At 37.3% G+C, this 9,948-nt stretch overlaps 1 non-coding gene across 1 annotated transcript; it reads right to left on the bottom strand.

Annotated features, from left to right (window-relative positions):
• Positions 1–339: 339 nt before the first annotated feature.
• LOC128281186 (small nucleolar RNA R71) lies at positions 340–446 on the bottom strand. The gene has a single exon (XR_008271399.1). It is a non-coding gene; the product is annotated as a small nucleolar RNA R71 (small nucleolar RNA).
• Positions 447–9,948: the final 9,502 nt, after the last annotated feature.

Here is a 9,948-nt window from a genome sequence, read left to right as displayed (position 1 = left end):
TCTTTAACAGGAACTGAGTCAAGTATAGTTAGACCTGCTATTGCTACGAATAATTTTGAACTAAAACCTAACACAATTCAGATGATACAGTAGTTTGTTCAGTTTGATGGTTTGCAGGATGAAGATCCCAACACTCACTTAGCGAATTTTCTGGAATTTTGCGACACTTTCAAAATTAATGGCATTTCTGATGATGCCATTCGCCTTTGGTTATTCCCTTTTTCACTGAGAAACAAAGCTAAACAATGGTTAAATTCGTTACCACGAGGGTCTATCACTACTTGGGAACAAATGACCGAAAAATTTCTACTAAAATATTTTCCGCCGGCTAAAATGGCTAAGTTACGTAATGATATCTCTTTTTTTGTGCAGATGGACTTAGAAACACTTTACGATGCGTGGGAGAGGTACAAGGATCTATTGCAAAGGTTCCCTCACCATGGCTTACCTCTATGGCTGCAAGTTCAGACGTTTTACAATGGTGTGAATCCCTCGACAAGACAGATGATTGACGCAGCTGCTGGAGGAATCATCAACAACAAAACACCTGAAGAGGCCTATGAATTCATTGAAGAAATGTCACTGAATGATTATCAATGGCAAGTCATGAGAACTAAGCCAACAAAACAGCCAGCATTTATAACGTCGACTCAGTTACTATGCTATCAAATCAGGTAGAACTTCTCAATAAAAAGATTGATGGTTTACTTGGTTCTACACAGGTACATCTAGTAATGAGGTGTGACTCAAGTGGAGGAGGTGTGCATACAGAATATCAATCCTTCAATAATACAACTGAAGAGGAACAAGTCAACTATATGGGTAACAATAACTTTCGATCTCAAAATAACCCATACAGTAATACTTATAATGCAGGTTAGAGGAACCACCTAAATTTCTAGTGGTCAAGGGAATCAAAACCACAAAATCCTTAGGGTTTTCAACAGCCACCTTATCAACAAGATAAGAAACTGAACCTTTAGAAGATGCTCTCAAAATTCATATCGGTATCAGAAACCCGTTTTCAAAATACCGAGACAGCACTTAAGAATCAACAAGTATCGATCCAAAGACTCGAAACTCAGATAGGCCAGCTATCCAAACTAATCTCTGAAAGACCACAAGGTAGCTTACCAAGTAATACTGAACCTAATCCAAGGGAACACCTCAACGCAATTAGTACTCAAGATAAGGAAGGATTCATTGCGCCTGAGCTAGAATTGATGCAAGAAACTGTGGTGAGTAAAGGTAAAAGTGAGATAAGTCATAAAAAAAGGGTAAATGAAGAATATAGACCTCGTGTCCCATACCCTAACATGACAAGGAAAGACCACTCAGACGAATAATTTGGTAAATTCTTCAAACTTTTGAAAAAATTAAATATTAACTTACCATTTATTGATTCTTTGTCGTAGATGCCACATGCAATGAAAATTTTAAAAGAGCTTTTAGTAAATAAGCAGAAGTTGGACGAAACATCGCGTGTGGAGCTAAACGCAGTCTGCTCAGCTATTCTACAGAATAAGCTACCGCACAAATTGAAAGATCCAAGGAGTTTTACAATTCCTTGCTTAATTGGTAGTTTAGATATAAATCATGCATTAGCTGATTTAGGAGCTAGTATTAACGTCATGCCTTACAAAATGTTTAAGCAACTAGGTCTTGGGAAACCTAAACAAACTAGGATGAGCATTCAATTGGCAGATAAAACTATAAGATTTCCTAGGGGTATTATTGAAGATATACTAGTGAAAGTAGATAAGTTCATATTTCCCGTTGATTTCGTTGTTCTAGACATAGAGGAGGATAATAACACCCCTCTGATTTTAGGGAGACCCTTTTTAGCAACTGCTAAAACAATTATTGATGTTGGCACAGGTGAGCTTACACTTCGTGTGGGAGACGAAACGATCACCCTTCAAGCTCGTAATTCTGGCATCATATCGAACATTGAAGGTAATGGTCCACACCAATCTACTAAAACTGACAATATGACTTTGCAGAAATTAAGCTTCAAAGAAGTTCACAAGCCATGTTCCAGAAATAGAGGACACATTCATGAAGAATGAAGGCTACGAATAGAGGAGCTATACGAATGGCAAGCACATAAACCGAGAACACACAATAAACTGAAACTACGCCAAAACGAGCTCGATAGCTTTCCAAATCAGCTTAAGGTTGGTGATAAAGTCTTACTAGATGCCGCAGATCCCCACATTGTCACTACCACACCGAATGAGGAAATCCCTCTTACGGTACTCAGTATTTTTCCATTCGGTACAGTGGAGGTGAGTCATCCCAGGTTCGGCACTTTTAAGGTAAACAATACCGGTTTAAAACCTTATTTTGATGAGACTGGTAGCAGGAATGAGGAGTATAAACTCCTCGAACCACCATGACCATACAACGGAGAGGTAAGTCGAGCTTAGACTATAAATAAGCGCTTCTCGAGAGGCAAATTAGCACTAACAATATTAATTTCTTTGAATTTTGGTATTTAACTCCTAATCTACTAATAAAGATCTTGAATACAGGTGTTTCCACAGAAACACGACCAAGCACACGGGCGTGCTTAAGGTCGTGTGAAAATAGGGCAAAAGATTTCCCCAACACGGGTTACGATAAAACACCACGGCTGTGCGACATGGCCATGGTCGAACCTGCCAAAACAACATGGGCGTGCACATGCCCGTATGGAAGACCCATGGTTGAAACTGAGAAACTAGCACGGGCGTTCGACACGCTCGCGTCTAACACCCGTGGTTGAACCTATTAATTAAACACGAGCGTGGAGCTTAAACACACGGGCGTGGAAGAAGCGAACGAAGCTAGACACGACCATGCAACACGGCCGTGTAAACCCACACGCTTGAGGAACACGGGCGTGTACTAAATGTCAGACGCGCCCAAATTTGAAATTCACGAATCACACGGGCTGAAATGGGGGGACACGGGAGTGTGCCATAGCTGTGTGCGTCAAAATCTATAAATACCCTGCACTATTCACTTTCTTCCCCATTCAAAAACCCTAACCCTAGCCGCTGCAACTCCACATGGCCCCCTGCCACGCCCATGCGCCGCCTTCAACTTCGTTTTTGACGCCCAATCTCTCTCCCTTAGCGTTTGTTTACTCTTATTACTTCTATTTTACTTATTACTAATGCTTATTATTGCAATAATTTCCATTTCTTTTGAACTATCTTCCATTTCTGTTCATTACTTTATCGTTTAGTTTGCATTTTTAGTTAGTTACTATACATTGCATGTTAAATCAAGTGATTAGAAAACTTCATACCCATGATTTTACCATGCTCATTCTCATGATATTCCCATGCCAATACCTCTCATGCAATTTGCATTGTTCAATTATTTCTTATACATCTCATGTTGTTAGGAAAGCTTCATTCTTTTCCACATGCCATTACTACATACAATGACAAAGTCATGAAATTATTACATTAGTTATGTTTGGTTGTGGCTGAAAGTCTGCTTTTTAGTTGGAAATTGTATTCCTTTTACTTCGACCACTCATCAAGATGACTTGATGATTCTAATCACAAGTACCATGTCATCGTCAAGAGGAAAGAAAATCACCGTACCTGCTTCGAAGAAGAGGAAGGGAGCGTCCTCTTCCGCAGGCCCAATCGTAAAAATCTGTCACCCTCTCCTACAGTTTCCCCGAGGGCCCCAAGAAGAACTATTCCAAATACTTCGGGCCCAACCCTTAATTGCGGGCCGTTGCATCGACTGGGCTGCTGTAGAACAAGTCCAGATGGCTAACGCGATTCGGGCTCTCCTAACCACCGACCCTTGGGAGCTGTTCTTCGGGATTATCGAGCTGACATACCTTGAGCTCACGATGGAACTGTGCTCAATGTTCTATCTCTAGACCGTAATGACAATGTATGATGATCCCAACACGGTCCAGTTTCGCCGAGGTGGATTAATCCGCCAACTAAGTGTCCCAGAGTTCCGTGCTGCTCTAGGCCTATATACGGAGGAGTTTCGAGAGGAGAATGAACTACATGCTCTCAATAGCCACATACATTTCTCTCCCTCGAAGTGTTGGCACACTTTGGCCCTTAGCACGGCCTCGTACAATCCTAGCCGCTCTAAGGCATCAGTTCTCCCACCATCTTTAAGGCACTTACATGCTATTTTAGCTCACACGATTACAGGGAGGCGAGAGAGCACTGGTGTCGTCAACACCCACGATGTCTACTTCTTGTGGTGCATGTCGCAAGGGCACGTCATCGACCTTTCCTATTTCATTGCCCTTGCGATTCAGCACCAAACAGAGCGGCATCGAAAGGGGGTCATCTCTATTGGCCCCTACGTGACTAGGCTGGCACGACACTTCGGGCTCCTCAACACCGCAGCCCAAGAATCATCCCTCACTCTCATCGGCCAGATGTCTCCACAAGGCATCTCGAGCATGCTTAGCATGAGGATGATCGAGAGGCACCGAGGAACCTACCCTCCCCAGTATCGTCTCACCCAATCTACTGAGAAGGAGGCCTACAAGAAAATTCCTAATGATGTCCCCCCACAGCACGAGGACCCACCGACTCAGCCACCACCACCGTCTCGTCTAGTTCATGCGGCGGCTTCATATTCTGACATCTCTGAGCGCCTCACCTGATTCGAGCAACAGTGTTTTCAATGATTTGACAACATTGATGCTACTCTACAGCAGATTTGTCAGCACCTCCACATCTCATCGCCAGTCCCACCTCGCTAACCATCCAGAGATGAAGATGTTTAGAAATATTTATTTATTATTTTATGTTTTTAATTTTTATTGAAACTACTTTTTATTCTTGTTAGATTTTAGAATTTTATTTTTAATTATTAATTTCAGTTATTTCTTTTCGAGTACTTATTCTTCCTAATATCCCCTAAAAAATTCTTGATTTTATCACTGTTATATAGAGCTCTTAAGCTCATCATCCCATAGGAACTAAAACTCCACCGGGAAAGGTTCTCTACGACTGCCATGTCCTGCTCGACTACGACCATAGCTATCACTAGATATAATATTCTTTTGGCGCAGGACTTATGGGCTAATGAACCTCTACGACCGCCGGAGTATCCTCCTCCACTTTCGAACCAATTACTCTCTAAAACTCTAGTTCGAGGAATTCATCATACAGGAAGTTTCACTTCTCTCCTTATCTTATTTTTATACTCTAATATATGTCTTTGTACATTGAGGGCAATGTACATCTTAAGTGTGGGGGGTATTTATTTCATTATCAGAAAAATCCCTGAATAATTACCTTGTTCTCTTGAAAAGCTCTCATATCATATTTAGGATAAATTTTAATTGATTTATGATTTTGATTGATATATCTTGAATTAAAACATAGGCACTTATGCATTGATTGTTTAAACTTTAAGACATTAAAGAATCAAGCGTGATAAGTTGATTTTTAAGAATTTAAAATTATAGGTTGTTTCCCCAAGTCTAGGTATTACTTTGAATTGGAATTCATGAGTCTAAACATCAAAAAGCCATAATTTTTGTGAGATTTTTGAGCCTTTTGAGCATCTATTAATTCTTTCATGCTCACTTTCATTATTGCTTTGAGTGCATCAGTATTGAACTGCTATTTTAGAACTTGCTTGATTATGCATGTCAAGACCACACCATTTGATTTGATATGTCAAAATGATTAAGGCACTTAGGATTAACTTACTCATGCCATGAAAAGCCTACCTCCACGATTAACCCCTAGTAAACCCCCTTGAACCTAACAAGCCATTTCTTGTATTACCCTTAATATTAACCTTTAACCCATTATTGTTGAAATACCTTAATTTAATCCCTATTTTTTGTCAATATTTGAGTTGAATAGATTGCCTAGATATGTTTTTTTCTTGATAGTTAGTCTATATTATTTGAACTTGTTCTTAAAAAAAAACTATGTATACATATATGTAATTTCATTTTTTGAAAAGAAGCTCTGTTGTATGCAAGTAAAGATTAACTCTTTTTCTAGTTAGGTAATTTTTCAATTCAATCTCGATTCTAACCTTTTCTTTCGGCTTGTAACCACACCCCTTAACCAAGCCTCGTTACAACCCTCTAAAGACCTTTTGATTGATGTATCATCTTAAATTATAGTGGTGGAGATTTGATTTTCATGCAAGCCTATGGTAACGACTTTTCATTATTGACTATTGAGTGCTTCATTTATTGTCCTTAAACACCTCGAGTGATTTGAGTGAATCTTTAGTGAGGATGTGAAACTCTGTGATATTCTAAATCAAACGTAATTACTTAGACGAAGGGAAGCACCTAAGTTTGCATGACTAAATACTCAACTTGGAATGTTTGAAACTTTTATGTTCTTTTAGTTGAATTCTCAATGTATGATTACCTATAGATTATTTTGAGATATTATCGATAGAAATTATAAGTTGAGAAGAATTTATTTTGATTATGAGTTGAGAATTTTGCTTGAGGACAAGCAAATGCTTAAGTGTGCGGGTATTTGATAAACTGTAAATTATACATATTTTGACCCCATATTTAATGCATTTTATGGATGATTTCTCATTAGAATTGGTGAATTTGATGCTCCTAATGCTTTAATTTCATGTTTTATACTTAGAAGAGCATAGGAGAGCGAAAGGAACGAGAAACGGGCTAAAAATAGAGAAAATAGGCCAAAGTACGAAATCAACACGGCCTGGACTTCCTCACATGGGCAGACCACACGGCCGTGTCAATCTAGCAGAATTGGAGCACGATTCACACGGGTATAGCACACGCCCGTGCCATTTTAACAGGCTAGAACACGGCCTAAAGTAATTGCACACGGGCGTGTCATACGGGCGTGTCCCTGCCGAGCCCAAGTTGAGTCCAATTCGAAAAAGGCTAATTTTGAGGGCCTCTAGGAATTCCAAAGCCTATAAATACACCCTAGAAAAGGAGAAAAAAGAGACGGAGAAGAGAGGGTAAGAAATTACTCCAAGGAAGCTGATTGATCCATCTCGAAAGCCGGACTCATCATCAAGACTGAAGATCTCTCCTCAATTTCCTTTCAGGAGTTTTGGGTTTTCTTTATGTTTTGTATTCTTTATTCTTCTGAGATGTTTTCTTATTTAGTTATGAATTAAAACCCCTAAATAACTAAGGGGAATGAAACCTAAGACGAATCTTGTTATTATTTTATGAATCGTATGATAAATATTTAACTTGTTCTTAATTATGTGTTCTTAATTCTTGTTTTGATATCCCAAGATACTGATTCAAGACATGCTCTTATTCAGAGGAGGAATAGACCCTGTCTAAGAATACTTTTGTCATAATTAAGTGGAGTTGATTGCGCGCCTAGAAATAGAGTGACAAGATTTTACCGGATTAGGATGAAACCTAATAAAGGGATCCATAGATCGAGTTAATGCAACCCTAGAGTGTTAATTAGAGAAAAGTCTCGGTTATTCAATCTAGGGATTAGACGTTATTAGTCTTGAATAGGGATAATAACATAACTTAGGGATCTCTATGGAACAAGTTGAATGAATAAATCGTCCGATTCAGAGCCAGAATAACAAGTAAAGTCTAGGTGGATTTTTCCTTAGGTATTGTCTTCATTCAATCGATTTTCCCAAAAGCAATTCCCTAATTCTTTTCTCAGTGAGTTCTTAGTTTAGATAATTAGTTAATTAAAACAAAAAATCTTTATTCTTAGGCTAGATAATAAAAAGATAGTCATTACTAGTACTTTTAGTTCCTTTGGGTTCGACAATCCGGTCTTGCTAAAACTATACTACTGTTCGATAGGTACACTTGCTTACATCGCGATAATAGTTAGTTCAAGAACGAGTAATTATAAATATTTAAAACCTATCACGAAACCTCGCGATCAATAGCAACAAACTATTACATCAAACCAAAATTTGGGACCTTTCCAGTGAACTGAGCAACAAGAGAGTGTTGCCAACGCCGAGCTTCATCTTCAAAGACCTCGTCTGACGGCTTCACAATGATCTCACCCTTACAGACCGAAGGAAGGAAATAATCAAGAGATTGATAACCAGAAAAATCAAACAACCACCTCCAATCCAACGACGCAATAGTCATGAACTCAATTTAACTAGTTTCGCACCATAATGGAAACGCAAATCCGAAAAAATGCAAACAGAAATTAAGAAGAAAACACAATGAATCACGGAAGGAAACAAGAAAAGACTCAACCAAGAAATGCTAGGGAAAATTTCTTGTTCAAGAAAGTCATGGCTTCTTGCTTCAAGTTTCCATGATCTTTTTTTTTCTAACGTTTTTGTGTTGTTTAAAACGTCTAGAAAAATAATTTTTGGTGTAGTGTTAAACATGTCAACACTTAAGACAAGTTATAATGTCCCGACAACATTTCCTTAAGATAAAACTAGTGTTGTAATCAGTAGTTATAAGGCATAATGACTTTTTTGGCTCTCCAACTTTACAAAAAAATCATTTTAACCCTCCATTTAATTTTTCGCTTTTCTTAGCCCTTAAACTTGTATTTTTGTCAAATCACCCTAAAATGAAAGGAAAAGCTAACTTTTTTTTAAAAAACTTTGCTAAATTTGCATCGTGTGGATGACCTATCAACATTAATTAATTTTTCAAAATTAAAAATTAAAAATTATAAAACTTTTAAAATTTAAAATTATTAAAATTATATTTTGATATTTTAAAAGTTTAAAATTTAATTAAATGTTAACATGTCATCTATGTAGCAATTCATGTGTATGTCACGTCAACAAAATTAACAAACGTTAATTTTTTTCCATCTATTTTAAGGTGATTTGATAAAAAAATACTAGTTCAAGAGTTAAAAAGGACAATAAATAAATGAATAGCTAAAATGACCATTTTATAAAGTTGGAGGGCGAAAAAAGTCATTATACCTAGTTATAACTCACACTAATAGTATTATTTCAACCCCTAATGCGGAAATCTTGGCTTCACTCTTTCTCACCAACTTAGACTTAACAAAAGTATCATCGCTTGTTTCTAATTCATGCGCCACTAGCTCCTTCAAGGTGAGTAACCTAATTTGCAAGTTCTATTTGTTTTAGGAGCAATGCTTCGATAATCTCCTTAACCTCACTCTAAGAGCAACTTTTTATAGAATGACCAGAGACCTACTATTTGCTATTTTTGAAGAATAACAAGGTAAAATCACTGAAATAGAGGTAGTTGATCCGTCTTACATCTCCGCTTCAATGGACTGAGGGATCTCCTTTAAGCTTCAATTTCAATGCATAATCTTGCATAAAGCTATCCCATGTACTAGCAGTTTAGCTTAATCCAACATAACATAGATCCAAAGACTAACTTCATGGCTTCCATTTCCAAAGAAATATAAAAACATTTCTACTATGCCAAGACTTATGTTGCAAAAATGTTAGTAAAATAACAATAATGAAAAATATTTATTTAAATCACAAGATCGAACCAGAACATTATATAGATATAAAAATTGGAAAATAAAAAATAAAATTAGATCAAAATATTGTACTAGTAGTTGAGGCCTGTTTTGACAGTCTCCTTAAGACAAATTCAGCCGCTCATTTGGTGCTAAAGAAACGTTGGTCAATTGCTTCCAACCAATCTAAACATTTCATGTCGTGCAAGTGCACTCTCAACGTCAACCTCAATAAGTTTGGATTTGCACTCCCCCTTCACACAAGAAAGAATATTAGTTTAGTCATTCAATAACTATTAAGTTGGTTCAAATATATAAATATATTCCACACTTAAAATCTAACCAAATTTGGACTAAGTTTTTCATTTTCCTTAACATGATTCATAAGCGGCTTACTTTAATCATCAATTTCTCATTCATCACTCAACTATTTTGAGCATATAATATACCGTTGTAAAGATCTCATGGAGTAGAATATAAAACTATAATTTTATGATTTAAATCTCTACCTTTACTAATCGAGAAT

Source organism: Gossypium arboreum, chromosome 9 (genome assembly GCF_025698485.1).
Source record: "Gossypium arboreum isolate Shixiya-1 chromosome 9, ASM2569848v2, whole genome shotgun sequence".
In the NCBI taxonomy this organism is placed as follows: Eukaryota; Viridiplantae; Streptophyta; class Magnoliopsida; order Malvales; family Malvaceae; genus Gossypium; species Gossypium arboreum.
This window is presented reverse-complemented; position numbering and strand designations above follow the sequence as displayed.